Raw genomic sequence first — 20,167 nt, forward strand, 5'->3', positions numbered from 1 at the left:
TATGCACTCTGTGAATGATGTTTTCTTCTTTAAGAAAGCAACTTGCAAAGCTTGTCTTGGCTGCAAACTGCATGTTCAGTACCTCAGATGCCCAGATCTTTGAAGAACATGGTTTTGAAACAGGCATATCACAGCAAATCACAAAAATAGATAGATCTTATTTTCACTTACTAGCTGTAGCTCAAGTTGTCATCGGGTCTGGAATATACTGGCACTGATTTAACAGCAATACAAGACCTCATATATAGCAACAGTGCATTTATACTTGTGTTTTATACCCATATGGAGACTTTCAACTCAAATGAGTCTCCAGCAGCTGCTGAGAGGTATGAGATATAGCAAGAGAGGTAGGATGAAGCAGGGTGAAGGATAGAAAGGAAGGGAGAGGGAATGTACTGCTACCTGGAATAGCCAGCCTTGGAAACTGTTGTTACCTTGAGGTAGTAAAAGGGCAGAATATATGCAGTTAGTCATAGCACTTCATAGTAGTAAGAAGGCTGGATGTTTGCCTCCCAAATAGCCTAATAAATTCCTAAGTTCAGGATGGACGTTAATGATGAAGAATCTTCATCTCCAAAAATTAATAGGTTCAATATATCATCAGAATAAATTGTAACATGGCTCATATGTACACAAGAGAGAAAATCCTCACAGCCACCTGTTGAGGCAGTGGAAGGATTTAGCTATTATTTATTGCTTCGTGTGACTCATGCTTGTGGGTAGGGACGCGACAGTGCAGATGGGAGTTAAAGTCAAACTGCCGTCAGTGCAATTTATGCCAGGAGAGTTGAATTCAGGCTACTTCTGCTCCTGTATTACGTATGATTCTTCTGTAAAATATGGAAAGGTTATGAAAACAGTTTGAAAAATGCATGCCTGGGCAGCCATTTGTCAGAGCTCAGGCTCGGTTAGAGGCAAGATGGCTCCAGGTCTTGGGCAGCATTGAGAGCTGCATGGCAGGAGGGAAGCATTGCCTGCAGGTTGCTGCAGCAAGGGGTTTTCCTGCAGCCTGGCATCACGCAGAGTGCTCCCTTGGCTCATGGACAGAGTTGATTTCTTCTGGTAGAGTAATCCTGTCTGCCAAGTGAAGGCAAAACTGCTGATCCTACTGCACAGCACCCACAGATCTGTCCCTTCTCTGAGCAGTTTTGACACCAATCTGACAAATCGCCAGCTGCTCTGCTACAGATGGTTGGGGTGCTGCTGACTCTCTCTGCTGCAAGGTGCCAAGGCTTTCCTGCCCTTCCTGGCTCTTTTCTTACTCAGACATTCTGTCTCATTTTTTTTCTTAACGCACTTGATATAATCTATAGGAACTTTCCAGCCCCATTGGCTCATGCTGTTGGTCTATTTGTCCCTGAGCTCTGTGATGCTGATGGGCACTATCTGATAGACTTCAAAGGATGAGAAAAGCATCCATGCTTTACTTCCAGCACAAGGCTATATGAAGTGGGGGATGGAGAATCCAAGGCAGCCCCTGAGCTGATTAACACAGAGAAGGGGAAGATCAGAGGATATTTAATTAGATTCCTACTATGGAGCTTATTAGCAGTCATAAAATCACCAGGGTTTGTATCACATAGCAATGGGAATGGCAGAACTCAGAGATACACATCACACATCACATAGATAAATGCGATTATTCCTTTGGCTTGATCTCAACTGGAAGAATAGCACATTGCTTTCAGCAACTGAAGATCTATCCCTGATGCATAATTTGTTCTTTCTACAATAAAAGCAAGAGGAAGAAATCACATAGGCACAATTGGGTTCAGGACATTTCAATCCTAAAGTAAATTCAGTATGAGAAAAAAGAGGGGAGTGCCATAGGAAAACCCACACCCTATTGAAAGAAATACAGCCTTATCTTCATTTTCTGCATTCCTTCTGAGAATACAGCTCTGCAGACACTTCTTTCTTCCACATGATTCTAAGGATGCCCAGCAAACAAGGAGTCAAAGCCAAAAACCCCCAAGTCAACTTCTAAAGCACAGCAAACCAGGGGACCAAGCTGGAGTGCTGGGTTCCCGCTGATCTGTCCCTATTTGCACCAAATGATAAATCAACTTGGCCATGTTTTGGGACATTTAGAGCAGATGTGAAAGCCTGAAATCCAACCTAAGTCTGAAGGTCAGAAAAAGCTTCCTGACTGCAATATTTGTGGGGCTGAAGGGCGGGATGTGCAGAATGTGAGGAGCAGTTGCTTTCTTCATCAGCACAATGGCAGGTCGGTCTGGCAGGCTCTGAAAGAGCATCCAAATGCCACCCAGAATTAAGAGGGATAAGGCCAGGCTGCCAGGGGAAGTAAATCCAGGGAGTTTCATCTGTTTGTGCGTTTTGCTTGAGTCATTGTTGCTTTTGCATCTCAGGAGCCCTTCACTGCAGGCAGAACAGAGTGCGGCAAGCCTCAGGGAGAGCTGAGGTTCATGAAATATAGATACAAACCAGGCAGGCTCCTAGAACTGGGTAAATGCGTGCATGATAATTGGCTCTATCTTTGAGTAAGAAACGTTTTGCATTAAAGGATGCAGAAAAGGCTCGTTCAGTAAACTCTGATATGCACATTTGACACAGCAACTGCTGGAGAAAACAGAAAGAAAATCCTTCCTTTGTGCTCTACAATTGAACAAGCAACTCTGTTTTACCTCTTCTACCCCTTTCCACTTCCCCTTTCTCCCTTCACCCGCCCAGCAGACTGATATATCCAACATCCTTCAGAAAAAGCATGTGATGAAAGTGGTCACAGTTTACCTGGAACAGGTAGGGAACAAATGGTGCTGATGTACAGATCCTGGCATGGAGACAAGCCCGTGGCTAAATGGTCACTATTGCTCTGGACATTTGTGTACAGCTCTTTTCCAGCTGCAGGGACATGAACATTCATTGGGATGTTCCAAATTGGCCTGAGTGGTCTCTCCTGAGAGAGTACTGAAGGCTTTGTGAGTCCTTTGCATGTGAGATCATGAGAGATGTATGCCTTTATGTGCCTTCACCACATGTAGGTAGTCAAAGTAAGCCTCTACTTCTGCAGTGACATTGCTTGTTTCCAGGCACCCCTCAGGAGCCTTACTCTGATCTCTCTTGCTTGGAGAAAGCAACATTCCCCTCCTTGTTGAGTGTCACAGTGGAAGCAGATGTGGCATCTCCTCCTCAAATGCTTGTTTTGAAACAGATCTTGAAACTGATGTTCATTAATGACAGCAAAATTCATCCCAAGCCATCCCAGCTCCAAGCAGTTTTCATGCTCAAATTAGTAATGTCTTTTTCCAAGCATCCTAAATTGGGCCACTAATTAACTCAGCAGCCAGAGGCAAACAGGGAAGCAGCTCCATTCTGCTCTACACCCCATGGGCAGGCACCCACCAGCTGGCAGGGTGAGAAGCTCCTCATTCTGTGCTGCTGGCTTGCTGGAATTGGAGAGAGCATCAAAAGGGGAACTGCTCTGATCCCGAGCAAGACTGACTCACAGGGGGGGATCAAGGCCCCAGTGAAACACCTGTCAAGAGCTGAACTGCCACCTGGGGAGCTTTACTGTGACTTTTTGGGGTTGAAGGAGCTTGTATGACTTCCCACTTGAGGGAAAACCTGTGTAGGGCGGGTGTAGGAGGCAGTGTTTTGTTTCCTGTGTGTCACACACTCGTCTGCTGAGCTGTGTGGTCTCAAGTGCTGTCAGCCTGCCAAAATCACAGCATTGTTTCATAGCAGGTATGAGAAAAGAAAATAACAGTTAATTAAACAACTACCTTACGAATGGAGAAATTCCTATCAGCTCCTGCATTTGACACCACACTGTTTGGAAATAGAAAATCTGGATGGTTTTTTAATTGAATATTCCAGCTGGAATATTTCTGAGCACAAAACACAATTTTCTTGTTATAATTAGGAAAGAAGAGTCGAAGCTGAACAGCTACCATTAAATACTCAGAAAGAACAGAAAAGGTGCCCAAATAGTGTTAAATAACTTTGTCCATTGACCGCACATCCTACTCTAATAACACCAATCTGGATTTTTAATTAGGGTTCAGATATGTTATGGATCAGAATCTCAGGGCTGTGCGTGAATCCAGATGTAACTGCTGAGAATTCACCCATCAGCCCTGTTATATGCTCTTCTAATCAAGTACAGTTACCGATGATCACATAACGCCATTAAAAACCACTTAAGGCCAGCACAAGCTGAACTGTTTAATGCAATTTTTGAAATCAAGTTTCAGAATTACTTTCAATTAGTTCTAGAGAATAATGGAAACGTGTCCTGAGCAGCAGATTCTGCTGCAGACAGGCCACCTTAACCTGAACAGGAAAGATAAGGGTGGTCTATCTTTTTTCCCTTACCACTTAAAAAATGAGCTAATATGTTCTTTGCTGGATTTTGCAAACCTTAAAATAAATACTGTCCGGTGTCACTTAGGCTGCAAGAAAGCAAAGCTTAGCTTGTATGACATCTCACAGGCATTTTTACTGAGCTCCTTACCATAGGATGCTACAAGCAAATTATAGCAGTGTTTAGTTGAGTTGTGTCAGACTTCACTGAATGTACAGGTTTGGTTCCTTGTTTTCTGCACACCTCAGAGCCCAGGAGGCTCCTGGCCATGCACAACTGAGAGCTGGAAAATGCCCATGGCATCCCCTCTCCCCTGAGCTGTCCCACAGCTCAGAGTAGAAAGAGAGTGATTCAAAGCCACGTTCTAACAACACCTTTATGCTGAAAACCACAAAGCTGTTTTTGGCCTGCGTATGGTCAGCCCTACTTGAGCACAGACTAATTGTGCCAGCACTAACTTGTCCTCATGTTAACTTTATTTCCATCCAGACAGAAGCTTTCAAGCAACAACAAGAAAATCCTTTCAATATTTAATCAGCAGCACGGCCTGAAACAGCAGATACCAGCCCTGGCTGCATCCTTCTACCTCTGCAAGAAAGCCAAATGGGAGCCCCTGCCACAGTGTCTCTTTGGGGCACCTTATATTTCATTCCTCTCTTTCAGCTTCTCCGCTGCCTTCCAGGTGTAAATCTTGCTTTATTTCCTGCTGATGGATTGGAAATTGCTATGCTCAGCAGCCTGGACTCATGAGTCTGCAGGGCTCGAGCTCTCACCCACTTCTAGCTGTGTAATTCTTGTCTAGGGACAAGACTTTGCAGAACTTGCAGTAGGCAGAGGGGCAAATGCAGGATTTTCCTAATCCATGAATATTTCCTATGAGACCACTGGGGTCCTGCACCCTCCCCAAGCTGCTGTGCCCCTTGCAGTCTCCTGGAATGCCCCACAAGTCCCTGATGTATCAGAGCAGGGCTGGGGATGCCCATGCTGCCTGGCACCTGCTGGCACTGCAGCACAAAATCATCTCTGATGATTTATGGTGTTTGAGCTCCTTACAACAAAGATCATCTCCTGCTAGCATAATAAAAGAGATCCTAATAGCCAACCCTCACTGTCCTTATCTAAGAGAAAAAGAAAAAAGTGCCCAAAGCAGATGTAATTAATGATAAATAATAAATGCAAGATGAAGCCTCTGTCACCAGCCCTATGGGTGTTTCTGTCTGCCACAAAACCAGGATCATCATGCACACCCAAAGAGACCAAGAATCTGTAAGCTGCAATAATTAGAGCAGTTAAGGTTGGCAGATCAGCAGCCTGACCAGCTGCCATAAGGGACAAGAGACACATCCCATGTAGAGGCTCTTCCCTGCTGCCTGGTGGTTGTGGCTCCCATTGTGTTTTTCCCAGGGTCAAAATTTCCTGCAGTGATTCTGCTCCCCCTGTTGCTGTTTACAGATCCTTAGGGATCGTCTTCATTCTGTGATTGGGAAACTCTCCATGTTGCAGGGGTGCTGAGTGGTAACGCCGGAGCTGCCTTGTCCTGAGGACATTTACTCTTCTTGCTCACTGTCAGCTCAGAAGGACATGAAGCCAAGGAGACAGCAGCTATGCTGGCATCATGGAGGGAAACAGAGCCTGAACAAACAAATCCATCACCCAGCTGAGAGTGGATGAACTTCAGCTTCCTCCAAACACACCTCTCACAAGATCTGCTGTGAATCACAGCAAAACATCCAGTCTAACTGAAATACTGAATCACAGAACCAGCTGTCACACAGCCCTGCAGCATCTCCTGCAGGAACTCATCCAGCATCAGGCCTGCTCTCCAGGTCTCTCCCTTCTGCAGTACATCCACGTCCTCAAAGCAAGAGACAGAGGAAGGCATTTCTTGAATGGATAGATTTAAGCAGCAGACACAAGACACTTATGGCCTGTAAGCCATGTCAGCCATAGGAGTTCTTGTTATTTGGAGATGGCATTTTAGGCTATGGGACAAGATTGCCTCACCTTTGAGAGGGCAAGTAGGGGCATCTTGGATCTAAATCTGACTTCTGTTGGCTTGATCTGATGTCCTCTGGGTCTTGGATGAGAAGAGACAGTATGCAGCTCTACTCAGTGCCTCCATGTCTCTCACAGCTTTGTAGATCTATCTTATCCCTCCGTACCTACAGACATATCCCCAGGTCTATAACACCAAGAAGAGCAGAAAATAACTCTGAAAGCCAGTAACCCCTATGCTTCACTGAGACAAATCCAAATACTCTAAAGTACTTTCACATTTCATCCAGCCCCAAAGAAAAGCCTTGACTTCTTCCTTTTCTCTGGGATTAAGGCATCCCAGAACAAGCACAAGAGACCTGTGTCACCTTAGACATGGAGGAGTCTTTAAGTCTGATCATAACCATCTACTAGACGAGTGCAAGGAAAAAACTATTGTCTTCAAGTGGCCTGAACTTCCAGGCTCCTTTACCCAGGCTTAGGTCTCTTCTATGAGGCTTCTACACCCTCTGTTGACCCAACCCTTCCTTCTAATTCATCCCAGACAAAGGAATCCATAAGGCCACCTTGCTCCCCAGCTTTCTTCTGCCACCAAACACCAGCATGCATCTACTGGCATAAACGTGATCACAAAGTCGTGACTGCACAGGAAGAACAAACACGCTGAGCAGATGGGCTGTGCGGGTGGAAGCCCTCATTTATAACACAAATAACTGGCAATAACTTAGCAGATGTGGTAAGAAAAATCTGGACAGACAAGCATGAGGTGACTGGATTCCAATTCCACTCAAGTAATGTGGAATTTTCCCTGGCAAAGAAAGGTTTCATCTTCCATCTCCTTGATTACCTTGTCCAGAAGAGATAATTACAATGATGTTAGGTGTTTTCACAAGAATGATGTAGGATATTCTTCATTAAGGATCCCATGTGACTCCCTGCCCTTACAAGGTGGGTTTTGCACTAGAGAAATCTAGCTTCTACAGCCCAAAAGTCCTTGAGAAAAGTCTGGAATTCAAGCAGAAGTCCCCAGCCAAAGACTTCAGTGTTTCTCCTTCTTTCCCCCAACAACAAATCAGCATCCCTCAGGAAATATCTTTGAGATGTTAAAGAAATCTATACATCTGGCATACTGCAATATTAATTTGGCCCTAGAATCTCATCTTGGCAGATGTACCAACGTTACCACAGATGAGTATGAGGATTTTCTCCTTATAATTGTTACAGAGCCATTAATCACGCAGGGGAAATTAACCCTGCCAGGCAGCACTGCAGCAGAGATCAGGAAAGCAGAGTCACTGCTGGCCAAGGGCTTGGGCTGAATGTGGGAGAAATGTCAGGTGCACAGACACACAACATAGCAGAGAGAAACCTGCCTTATTCAAGATTTCCCTACATTTGCAATCATCAGGCTCTCCGAAGACAACACATTTGGCAGCTCCTGCACTCTCTCCTTACACAAGGTGGGGATTCAATCACGCAAAGCTCACTCCTTGTGTCTGTATGCACTTCACCCACTGTTCACAAGGCACAGATCTTGCACAGCAGATGTCACCCTGAAGCCCACGAGAAACAACAATCAAAGCCAAGACTTGCTGCTTAGAAGAGGAAGAGCTGTAGGTATAATGTGACTGGTGCTTGAAACTCCAAGGCTGCTCTCTATTGAGCACAAGCACAATCCTCACCCCAGTTGTCACAGTAGCTGCCATCAGGGAGCACAATGCATGTGAGTTTACTGCAGGTGGAGGTTTCTGTATGAACACTTCAGGGCAGGAACGTGTTTATAATCAAATCACCCCTGCCATTTTCACCAGGAGCATTGTTTTCTTTTTTCTTTAAACTTGTAAATAAAGTGAGAAAGAATCTGCATTGCTATCAAGAAGCCTAAAGCCTCCTTTCACTGAATAACCTTAGGAACTGTTGGATCAAAGCACCAGCATTTGGATGGAACACAGGTCTGTCCAGAAGGTCATAGCTGTGTGCTGTCAGCAAAATAGCCAAAGCTTCATCACCCTATTAATTTTCCTTTATTTTTCTCTTCTTTTTTTTTTCCCTCTTCTTTTTTAGTTCTCGGCAGAGGAACATTATGTACAGAGCTCTGTGGATTCGATACCATCAGGTTGCTAAGGCTGCTCTTAGGTTTTTTATTCCCTGATCCTCTTTAGGCAAGGTCCCCAAATTCATCCCCGGTGTCAGAGCTCTGCTATTAGGTGCAGAAAGCCCGTTGTGGAAGTCATGAGAGTTAAACTGACTCACAGATCTCTCCTTCAGGATATCAGACAGCAGCATAGTCCAGCCAGACCCTTCCTTCCTCCCAAGCATCTTTCTCTTTTCTCCCTTTATATCAGCTATTCTCAATGCCTAAGGGGCTGGTTTCAAAGAACCACACAGACTTTGCAGTGGAGAAAGTTTACCAGCTAGAAAATCTGAAGGGCTTTATGCATCAACTTAGGGGCAAGAATTCACAAATGACCTTCCAAAGCTCCTGCAAAGGACAGAAAAGCAGCATTTGGGTAGTGGCTCATCCAGGATTATTACCCCATGGAGAGCACTGCTGGTGTCAGCCCATCAGCTCACAGAGTGCCCCCAACCAAGCTGGAAATAGCACAGAAATGAAGATTCCAAGCAGGCAATGAAACGGTACATGAGTTAAAACTGCTACAACTGCCTGGGCACATGCATTGTCTGATCTGCTCAGCTCCCAGCGTCTCACCAATAGTCATTAAATTGCTTTGATGGGCACTGACCCCTGGAAAAGCTTCAGTACAAACCCAACTGCCTTCACTGTTGATTTTTTTTCCTTTTCTGTTGTTTTTTCACCTCCCCTCCCTTTGTTTTTTTTACCCCATTGAATCTTACTACTTTTAAATCCCGATCGATTGTCCAGAAAGGGACCAAAAAGAAAAGCATATCTTACCAGAACTGTGCAATATCTCACTGCAGCCATTCACCAGCCATTTCCCCTCTTTCCAGCCTGCAGAGCTGCTCCTGAAAGGGTCCCCCCTTTCTGCCGGAGATTAGAAGTAAATGCTCTGCAAGCCAAGCCGATCATCCCACTGCGCCCGCATCCAGGTACCGGAGAACAAGCAGTGGAAAAGTCCATCAGGCAACAGCAAACACAGGCGCATGCACGCACACCCCAGGCACAAAGCAATAGGAGCAGGGGGAGGCTGGAGGCAGAGCAGATGGGAGGGGGTGGCTCAGGGGAACCAGGCAGCGGGAGATGCTAACGTGACAGATGTGTTGACTTTAAGTTAAACAGGAAATTGAGGATGCTTGACGCAGGGAGGAAAGGCAATAGCTCACGTTAAAGGCAGAGGTTTCCCATGGTCTTCCCCCCCTTTTTTGCTCTCTCTCTCTCTTCTATCCAGGCTTTTCCTGGTGATTTCTAGTTCTTACCTCATGCACAGTCAAAGGTATTTCCCTTCTGAAATGGGAGGTGGGAGCACAGTCATTTGTTCCCTGTTCAAATGAAGCTGCTCTGGAGTTATTTAAACGACAGCCTCTAGATGCTGGGAATGCTGAACATTAAGATGAGGCTTCCCATTTGCCTCGGTTCCGGGAAGAGGAAAATACAATTGGGTCCAATCCCTGATTTGGGTAATGTAGGATGGACTGCAGGGAATGGAGTAAACTGATTTAAATGCAGGAAAGGAAGGCAGACCATCCCAATGTTGAGATAGATTCCACCTTCCAGAGCCTGACGAAAAGCAATGGCCACATGACAAATCCGGACTCAGGTCATCACTTGTACCACCTACCTCAGCCTCTCAGACCAGGATAAACAGCAGCAGATCCCTGTTTTGTTTTTGGTGCCATTCTGACTGCCGCCCTCCTCACATGCTACTCCTCCTACACACTGTCCCTGAGCTGTGTTATTGGCCTCCCTTCAATATTTTAATGGGGTACTGACAGTGATTCATTCGCACTCCAAACAGATGAACCTGAACTTGTCCCCAGAACCACATTTCCAGAGCCAGCCAGAGAAGGTAGGTTGGAAGCAACTCAGATGTATTGGCTGCAACCCAAAAAGCATTCATTTTTCTGATTAAAAAAGACAGAGCTTGGAAAAGTCTGGTGAGGCTCTTCCACTTCTGGAAAGAGCAGCTTTGGATCTCCTGTCCTTCCTCCTACCTTCTGCCACGCTCCCTCATCTCTGCAATTATTTATAAAGCTCAGTGTTCTTAACTGGGACTCCACCATGTCCCCTTTCTTACCAAGCCTCACTCATGTGTTACTCTGTGTTTGGGCCCCCAGTGACCTCCAGGAGAGCTCAGCAGGGCTGCCAGCAGCCATGAGTCATCAGCAACCTGCCTGCACCCCCAGCCCTGTCCCCTTCCAGCAGGGGAGGCCCAGGGGGTTTAACGCAGTCTAATCCTCAGGATGGATAATTCGAGGAAAGAGGATTAGCCCTTCTGTGCAGATCCCACACCCAAATATAGAGCAGCCTTCCCTTTGCCTTGCAGCTCCTGTGCTCTGCCCCGTCTCACCCCAGGGGTTAGTAGTTGGGGTCCTGGCTATGCTGTTTACCATGTATATGGGGACGCGTCATGGTCCAAAACTACACAGCGTGGCATCAATGCCTCAAGAGGAAAGAAGGGTAGTGCTAATCTTAGTTAATCCCACAGCAGGATACTGCAACCAGCAGAGCTGCCCCAAGGATGGATATTTGCTGGAGAGCTGCAGAGGAGGAAAAGCACTAAATGTTGTGGTACCTTCCCTATTGCCCCCAGAGAAGGAGGAATGAAGTGGGGAGCTTCAGCCATTCTCCTCCTCCCATCTGCTGCAGACAAGAAGAGAGGTCTGGCACAGCCTCCACAGGCTGCCTTATCCTCCAGTGTCTTTATTTGTCTGTCAAAGCCCTAATGGGACTTTTAGTCACCGTAACATTAATGCATCGATTAGCATGGGAGTAATTCCATAATCTTCTCAGACAAGAACAATTTCATGAGTTTCAGCTCATGACGTGAAAAATTAATTTGTCAGGCTGACAATGCAGAAAGAAGACCTTGGAGGTTGGCTCCAGCTCCCACAGCACGACTGTTCCTTACCCTGGGATATGGTCATCAGGCCAGGAGAGGAAGAAGAAGAAGCTGGGGCTGGCACTGAGATAGAATCACTTCTTCACCATCCTGTATTTTTTTCCTGCAGGGAATCAATCCCAGTTTTGAAATTAAACTCATGTACCCCCTATACCAAATACCACGGCATGTGTTTTTCAGCTTACCATGAGATTTCTCACATGCACTTGGAAAGCACTTCTAAAAGCTGATGCCAGCACCCTACCTGCAAACAAGCAGCCATGTTTACAGAGATCATCTTTACTGGCAAGGCTGCCTGGCTGCCTCTCAGGTAGCACCCAGCTGTGCCTGGCAGAGGGATGCATGAAAGCTGGACTTACACCTCCAACTCAACTCCCTCAAGAAACAGCAATCAGGTAACAGAGACTTTCATTGATTGATGTCCCAGAATATGAGTGGATGCAAACCATACTGATGCTCCAAGGGGTGAGATGACCAGGGAGGCTGTCTATTGATGGGTGCTTTCTACTTAGCTTTGATGCTCTTGTATGGTTTCCCCAGTGCACCCATTACACCTTTGCAAAATCACATCAGGAAAACCAAAGGTGACTCTATTTGATACAAGTGGGCATGGCTCTCCAGCAGGGCCCGCAGAGAGGAGCCCACCAGGACCTCATGGATGTCCTTCCCTCTTTCTGTTTCAGGGTCAGACCTCTGGCTCAGCACTGAGCCCTAAGAAGACACAGAGGCTTTACTGTGCATTCAGCATCTGGCTACATAAGGCAAAGCATTAACTCTTTTCCTCTCTCTTCTCCCAAAGGATAACGCTGGGGAACCAGAGCAAACATGAGGCAGCAGTTTTCAGGATGTGCTGCACTTGCTGTAATTTCTGCCCATGGAAGGAAAACCCTTTAAGCTCTGGTGCTGTGCTTAAAAGTGCCTGATCTCAACACAGCACAGGTTTCCCTGAGCACTGCAATCCTCCTCACCCATACATTACAATCATTGGGTTGTTACTCTATTTTTCCTGAGAGGTGATCTATGATAACTATAGTACTAATGAATCCAGTTCCTACCCATGATTTTTAATGGGATTTCAGTGGGTTTGGTTATATTCTTGCAGATACACGAGTAACATTCCCCTTGAACAGCAACTGTTCTGTAAGAGAAAAAAAAACAGCAGTTCCTACAGCTCTGTAGGTCTGGATGTGCCATAGGGAAAGAACAGGTGCATGAACACATGCACAGGAACTTCCCACTTGAGAACCTACATCCCATGACAGCCCTGCTCAGAGTACAAGCCCTGCCAGCTCCCCATGCTTCATTCTCTGTGTACCTTCATCCTTTCTAACAGAGCTGACAAATGGCAGGTTTCAGTTTTAGCTGTGTTTAAGATCTCCCAGAAGGATGGGAAGGATAAAAACAAGAGGATAACCTGTAGGTGTGCTGGCAGTGGGGTGGGCAACAGTGTGCGTGGGGTCGGTGCATGCAGGGTGCTGCACACCTGCACCCAGCCCAGGGTGCAACATTCACACAGGCACAGAGACAGACACAGCAGCCCACCCCAACCTGGACATGCACTACGAACAGCTCTTTAAAAATCGCCAAGTTAAGAAGATAAAGGGCAGCATCTCGTAGTGAGCACAGAGAGCTGGGCAGTGTGACTGAGCAAGTTGGAATTGCTGCTTCCCCCTCGATCTCCCTGCACTAACGGTGCCCCCCAACGATTCCTGTGGATTCATCACAGCTCAGACACCAACTGCCTCCTTGAGCATCCTCATTTTCAGCAGCACCTTCTGTGTTATCTTTAGAGAGAGCTTTTCCCTGCCTCTTGCGCTGCCTCCCCAGCACTCAGCATCAAGCCCCCAGGAGCTGCTGGCTTTTTGGCTGCATCTTCTCACTCCTTCCCCCCCCCCCCCCCCCCCCGAGCACTGAGAAGGAACACTTTGCTCTTACCTTGGGTACCCCAAGTTGCAGCTGATCCTGTTCGCTGCGCAGTGCAGCGGGAGGCTCCGTGCCAGCATCTCCTCTAGCAGTGATGCAGCCCTGCTGGGTGCTGCATGTCAATGATGCAGCCCAAGGGGGGATCCCGGGATCTGGGGAACCCAGGGCAGAGAGGGAAGCAGGGGGCTGCCTACCCCACCTCCCTGTACTGCCCACCCCAGTCCCGCTGCAGAGCAAGAAGAGAGAGAACTGAGGGATGGGGAGAGAGCGAGATGCTGCTCGGCAGGCACGGAGGGAGAAAGGAGAAGCTTGTGTAATTTCATCACGTTAATCAAATCCAGCCCCTTGCCTTACGTTACAGCTCTCCAGCAGAGTTCTGCATTACACGGGTATTTAAAAAAATATATCTGTTATTATTGCTATTGCTGTCATGCAGGCGTGCTCCTGGCTGGAAGTAGAAGGGAATCCCAGCATGACGGGGTATCATTCTGGCACCCTCCCTCTCTCTCTCCACTTTTATTCACTCCAATGCTGCATGCAAGACCCCGACCCTGGAATGAGCAGGGGGTGAGGCTATGGAAGATGATGCTCCATGTGCCACATTTCAGGGACAGCCCCACTGCAGGATAAACCTGTTCTGCTCACAGCCCCCTCGTGTTTGTAATTGAGAGCCCATTGCTGGAACACCAACAGCAGAACAAATCTCTGTGCCCATGCAATTTTGTGCTCACAAGACACCATGGGTGGAACTTATTCTGCTGCAAACTTTCTATTATTAAAAGAGATAAGCAGGTGTTTTACTGAGGAACAAAGCACACCAAGCTTGGCTGCATTGCAGAGCTGTTCTCCAGGTAGACAACTCTGCACTGTCTCCATCTATGCGGGCTTCAGTCCTAGAAGATCAGAGCTCAGACTGAGCTGATACCCCAGCATTTCCCCACTGATTTTGTACCATTTGCTCACTCCAATGCAGTTATAATACCAGCTTGCTTAGGTCAGGATGGGGACTGCTCAACAGCCTGCTTCCAGGCACCAGACTGCAGTGTGACATACTCCGCATGGGCCCACTGAATTAATTATAATAAGAAAGCATTGCCAGCGCTGCAGGAGATGGAGGCACACCCTGCAACATCTCTGTGTATAGAAGTGTCCAAATTAGTCCAGATAATGGAGAATAGCAATAAAAACTTTCTCTGGTAGATTCTGACTGCAAGTCCAGCCACTCCTCCCAGCTCTGTCAGCAGGAGTCAGCCATAAAGCCATAGCTTTACCCGTGCCTCAGTTTCCCCACCCATATGACACTAGGAGTCATCACTTGGATGCTCCCAAGGTCCCTTTGTCCTGTATTTCGCAGCCCGTTCACCCACCTCAGTTCACTTGATGTGAATCTCCAACTCAGATGCGTTTGCAGTTGTTAACAACATTCTAACCTGGGCCTGAAAATCCTCTCTTCATCACACAGTTTGCTGGTGCAACTCCTGTGCTGGTGGCATCGCTTCCACATGACAACTTCAGTAGATGATTAATGTGGTTATTTTCACACCCACTCATTTAAAAAATTGAACTAAATTCTGAGGCTCAGCTTTATTCTCCCTTGCGCGACACATTAGTTTAATTGCATTTTGCATTTGGTGCAGTGCACTGATTGCTTTGATGTGGGAGCACTTCAGAAGTCAAATTATTATCATCTCTCCTGGATGCTGTAGGCCAAATATCAAGGCTATGGCAAAACTAAAAAGCAAGCCAATCTATCACAGTGCCGCTGAGAATTGCTTTGCATACATGTCACTCTTCCTGCCAGACCTTCAGCTCATTCATTCTTCAAATGTTTCAAATCACAGCAGTTCTATTTTATGTTAAACGCATTGAACCTCACGTGGGTCATGCTCCTTCCATGACTACAATTCACCAGGGGGAACTTTAGGGTACCCCAGAGGTGCTCTTTGAAGCCCATTGCAGCCAGGAAGGCTGCTCTGCCTCATGCTGCTTTGCACTTGCAGGTGACATCACAGGAGAGGGAGGAACACAGTAGCATGGCCAGAACAGCACCCTGCTGGCTCTGCTAGGCTGTTCATAACTCCTAGCAGAGCTCCTGCATCCACATCTGCATTACTTACATCTGCATTACTTTCTGTTTTCTATGCAGGATAGATCTAGCTAGAGTAAGCTTGTATTAAACACCATTGCAGAACCAATAGGAACGGGGATGATAAACCCAAGAGATAATTCTTATCACTGTGACCATCAGTGCTTGTAATTACCTCTGCACCTCTGTGCCTCCCTCCATTAACCACAGTTGTGCTGCGAAGCCATGTAAAATCAGAGTTCCGCTCTTTAGCAGCTTCTCTAGTGCCACTGGGAAGGCTTACAGGGGAAACTAAATCGAAGTCAGAAGGCCATGTTCTTGTTGGATGGGGCACCAAATGGATCACCTTAAACACCCCTTTTTTCTTATTTTGGCTAATGGTTCTGTTAGTTGAGATTTAAAACCCTGAGTAAAACTGCATGAACCACTGAAAAGCAGTTCAAACTGTGTTTTCTTCATCTGTTTTTGTATCTTTGGAGGAAGGATGCATTATCAGGTCAGCAATGACTTTGCAGAGCACTAAGGTGCTAGGCAGAGCTTATTTATATGGAAAGGATGAATGGTTCCCTATGTGTTAATAGCACAACCGGTGACAAAACCTTGGCATTAATATTTAACACCCTTTGTTATGTTCGTGCCTGACTGTTATCCAGAGAGGGCTGAGTCAGGAGATTGGAAGCTGCTGGGAATTGAATTAACCATTATTGGTGGGAATTCACAGAGTAGAAGCTGGAAAATGGAATAGATGCTGTTGTGCTGTATGTCAGCACACTCGTTCTCTCTGTTACATTAAACAAACATTAACCCTAAACCTACTCCCTCTGTCCCCATTACCACAGAGCTGCTGGTCAGAGGCAGTTCCATCCCGCTCCCCCCACACCTGCAGCTGCAGGGCTGTTAATCACTTTTAATTGCCCATAACACTCCAAGGCCTGCCCTTGTTTCCACCCAGCAACACGCTTTTCATCTGGGTGACTTTCAGGAGCACTCCGTTTTATGTGGGCAGCTAAAGGTGTAAGAGTATGTGCTATATTATATTACAAAGACATTTTATACGGAGCTGCAATACTAGAAAGGGAGAGACAAAGAGGGAGGGGGAGGAGGGGTTGTGTTTCATATTTTTCTTTTTTTTTTTTTCCCCCTTTCTGAAGGTACTTTCTGCTGTATGTCCTGGAGGGAAGCAGAGGGGCCTCCCTTGATGAAAGGTGGAGTAAAAACGTGGCAGAAGCAGCAGAAGATGGGGCGAGGGCAGCTGCACCGAGAGCTGAGGGCCAGCAGGGGGAAGCAGCAGCGCGGTCCAGGCTGAAACATGGCAGGGGGGGTCTGGCTGGTCCCAAGCACCCATAGTGGCTAGCTAATTATTGCTGTATATTTACAAGCGTAATGAGGAGCCGTCCTTATTCCTGCCTGCCACCTGGTTATCCCTCGGGCAGCCGCTCGGATATTTGCTCTTAAAAGAAACCCCACAGCTGCTCGTTCCCCAACCCATGTTCTTCCCTCCAGAGCCAGCTGGATGCCAGTTGTGTGTGCACATGTGCTTTGCAATGAGAGTTTCATTAGCTGAGATGAGATAGACTCCTCCCTTCCAGCCAGCCCCCACCCCCCCCCCCGGGGTAGGTTGCAAAGGAAACCCACAAACTTTTGGTTTTGCTCTTTATTGAAGCTAATGAAGAGAACAGTTTGCAAGTTCCGTGACTCATGTTTATATCCTCTCTAGCTACAAGTAGAACTGCAGTGTCAAACAGCCCGACAGGTCAGTGTGTGACCACAAACAGCACTGCCAAGACACATGGGGTTTGATCCTCGCAGTAGGGATGGGCACACAGGCTTGCTCAGTGTTGATAAAGATGCTTTTGTCTTGTCCAGCTGGAAGCAGGACTAGCTGAATACCCCCTAAGGAGGGCTGTATTTCATGTGATTTCCAGACCAAGCTGAAATGATGTTAGAGATAGGGCTCAACCCTGTTCGGAGCTTCTGGGGCATCTGTTGGTTTGCTGCCCTCAGTGCAAGATCTGGGCATGGTCACCTATAAGAGTCACTGGGCATGTCCTCAAGGAGACCAAGTAGATGTTCACTCTTCTAAACATAGCTGTGGAACACCACCATAAAACAACAACAAAGCTTTTGTGTTTACTGGGAAGCACACTGATTGCACTGCTAAGTGATACACACAAGCTTAATACAGTAGCAGCCTCTGTCCATGTCCTTTCCTTTGTAGGATATGTGATAACCTCAGTGCTGTGTCAAATACATCAGTAAGCCTGTGTATTTTTAGAGATCTACCCTTTCACCATGGGATATGTGGCATACTGAGAAGTGCTGCCCACTTCATCTCCTGGTGGAGCACTGCTTCTCCATCTTCACACAGGTAAGCTCATCCAGCTCTTTCTTCCATGAGGTGAGTTTTCTTCATCACAGTTCCAAAAGACATTCAAGGAACATGATTTTCATGTGCATGCATGCAACTGAGCCAGCGAGGGATCCAAACCTCCTCTGTCCCTGCCAGACATGAAAGCAGCCGGACATTTTGGAGACTGAATGGTGGAAATGGGTGCTGTGGCATTGCCAGGGCAATGCAGATTCAACTCCTGACCTCATTTTGCAGCCTCACCTTCACTCATTTTCTCTAACAGACTGGGAAGCAGACCATGTGCAAATCTCAGCCCACTCCCTTAATCACCTCCCTTCACCATATGTGTGCATCTGCCCAGATGCTTGCTGCCTAGACATTTTACTCCCAACTTACACTGTTTCCCAGTGCTGCAAACAATCAGCTGCTGTATTCCTCTGCAAGCACTTCTGTGCACAAAACAGGGGAGGGGAGGGCAAAGGACAGGATCTCCATTCACGCTGCTTGAAATCACTGCCTTGCAATGTGCTGGCAGTCCTTGCAATGTGTTGTGTCTACATGTAAAACTTCTTCCTGAGTTCTTTTCTTCCCATGCTTTGAATGCCCAAAAGTGACACAGAAGAGCTGGAAAAACCAACCCACCCTGTCCAAATGGTGAACGTTTTCTTTGTTTTACTTCTTTTAAGAAGAAAAAGAGTTCTGACCATTGAACTCCCTTGTGAGAGCCTGATGTTCAGTTGTATCAACACATCAGGTCATGAATAGATCTCTGTTGCCTTCTGGTAATCTCTCAGGTTAGGATACAGGCACAGAGATAGCTGACATGGCAATGATGGGGGCTCACTGCACACCTCTGTACTGGCCTGCAGGCTCCAGCATGATCCCTTCAGCAACACAAGTAAACTCAACTTGTTCTCACCCAGCATCTCAGCACTATTTACCTTAGGGATTGCTGGGCCCCTGGATCTGGAGGTGCACGCTCTCCTTGGAACTCCTGCCATGCAAACAGCTGAGATACTTCCACATCGCCTATACCCAACTCTCATCAGGAGGAAGTATCTCACCACCATCTCTAGCAGGCATGTGGTGCCAGCCAGCTAGCAGCCTCATCCACTTATAGTCCAGCCTCATCTCTGCTTTGTTTGCTTCTTTTTCATGGCAACAGACAAGCTGTGGAGCTTTTCACCCACACACTTTACCTGATAACAGTCTCGAACCAGCATCTGTTTGCCTAGAGGCACAACTCCTTGCTACTAGTCAGGACCTATTTCTTAGGAATTGTTGATAAATGATGTCACTTTGGAATGAGCTCCATCAGCCGTGTCTGCACTACCTCACCTGACACTCCGAAACTTGCTGCTGCCTGTGTCCAGCTGTGCACAGGGACGACCACAGACATCGAGGCAGCTCCCTCTAGTGCAGCAGAAAGATGTGCTCAGCTCCTTCCTGAGCATTTAGATCCATAGAGCTTGAAGAGCTGAAGTTATGCTCCCCATCCCACACGGTTCAGTGTTTGACTTAAAAACATGGGTATTTCACAGCTTTGTGTGGAGCTATTTTGATTTCCAATTTGGAGTTGGCTCTTGGCAGAACACTTAGAGCATCCTTTTAGCCTTTGTCTTCTTGGGCTGGTGGTCAGATATGAAAGGGTACCAAGGAGTAGCTCAAACACAACCTTTGGCTCAGTAGAATTGGAAGTCAAGGCTGCCTGCCCCCGACAAAGGGATGCTTACCCATGGAAATATCACAGACACATTGCCAGGGATGGGCAAGAACAGCACTCATCTAACCTGACGTGTGGCCTTTGCCTCTCTCCAATTTACAGCAATGTACAACAGCACATTTTAACTCTCGGATGGACAGCTGGGCTGTTTCAGCATCCCCTCATTTTGCTGTTATTGTGCTGGGTGTGGGACCCAAGACAAACACCAAGTCACACACAGACACACATGCAGACACCCTTTGCAGCTTCATGGGTTTTGCTGGCTGACGAGCAAAGGAACAAACAATCTGAGGGAATGCAACTTCTCACCAGAGCCCAGCAGAGTGCAAAATCCCACCCAGCACCAAGGACTCGTGATTTATGCTTCTGTTACTGCACTGACAGACAGAGGCAGGATTAAAAATGAAAAGTCTTGCCAGATTTTCTATCCCCTGTGATGAAGCAGGAATCTCTGCTTTTGAATGCATTTGTGGATTCACCCCTCAGTTTTAAGGAGAGAAGCTTACAAGTGGGACAGGTTCAGCAGCTGCAAAGAGAATGAAGATGCTGCAAGGGGAAAATAGACTTCTAGGCAGACTGAATCAGAAAGACCAGCAAAGGGAGAACATCTGAGTTCAGCAGCTGAGGTAAAGTGCTTTTTGTTTCAAGTGCAAACATGGAAACTGTAAATGTGAAGACTGAGACTCCCCAGAAGAAGAATTAAGCTCAGCAGGTGGCTCTGCCTCTG

At 46.8% G+C, this 20,167-nt stretch overlaps 1 protein-coding gene across 2 annotated transcripts in view; it reads right to left on the reverse strand.

Annotated features, from left to right (window-relative positions):
* SV2B (synaptic vesicle glycoprotein 2B) overlaps positions 1-13,754 on the reverse strand; it is a 44,212-nt gene extending 30,458 nt beyond the window's left edge. Inside the window, exons 1-2 of one of the 2 annotated variants that reach the window (XM_015873155.3) lie at positions 13,294-13,628; positions 9,234-9,372 (exon numbers count right to left, since the gene is read on the reverse strand). The gene's annotated coding sequence lies outside the window, so the exon portion shown is untranslated. Of the gene's footprint in view, positions 1-9,233; positions 9,373-13,293 lie in introns of both variants that reach the window. The other variant, XM_015873156.3, reaches the window with a different exon arrangement.
* Positions 13,755-20,167: the final 6,413 nt, after the last annotated feature.

This window comes from Coturnix japonica, chromosome 14 (genome assembly GCF_054131305.1).
Source record: "Coturnix japonica strain WE chromosome 14, WE-NBRP24, whole genome shotgun sequence".
Lineage (NCBI taxonomy): Eukaryota > Metazoa > Chordata > Aves > Galliformes > Phasianidae > Coturnix > Coturnix japonica.